Genomic DNA, 524 nt, shown 5'->3' on the forward strand with positions numbered 1-524 from the left:
TCCTCAGTCCCTCGATGCAGGGACCCTGTTTGCCAGCAGTGCTCCCTGTGAAAAAAGTAAAAATCCAAACAAAAATGCTTTCTGTAGCAAAGAACTCAAGAGAGCTCCCTGCAGTGCGCCCTTCATCCTCTGGGCACAGTGTAAAACTGAGGTCTGGAGGAGGGACATAGAGGGAGGAGCCAGTGCACACCCAGAATCCAAAGCTTTCTTAAAGTGCCCTATCTCCTGCGGAGCCTGTCTATTCCCCATGGTCCTTACGGAGTCCCCAGCATCCTCTAGGACGTTAGAGAAAATGTGACTGCTGCGATTAATTATTCGTCTGATCAGGGCAACAACTGAATAGTTCCGATAGACGCCCATTCGTATAGAAGCAGGGGCGCACAGCACAAATGAATCACCCCCTTACAGCAAAACAAATCACTGAACTCCTAACAATCTTGACAACCTTAAGGATAAAAGGCCACATACTGTTAACCACGTTAAACATTGTTTGTAGATTATACTGTATATATTATCCAGGTAGA

The sequence above is a fragment of the Pseudophryne corroboree genome, chromosome 7, assembly GCF_028390025.1.
Source record: "Pseudophryne corroboree isolate aPseCor3 chromosome 7, aPseCor3.hap2, whole genome shotgun sequence".
NCBI lineage: Eukaryota > Metazoa > Chordata > Amphibia > Anura > Myobatrachidae > Pseudophryne > Pseudophryne corroboree.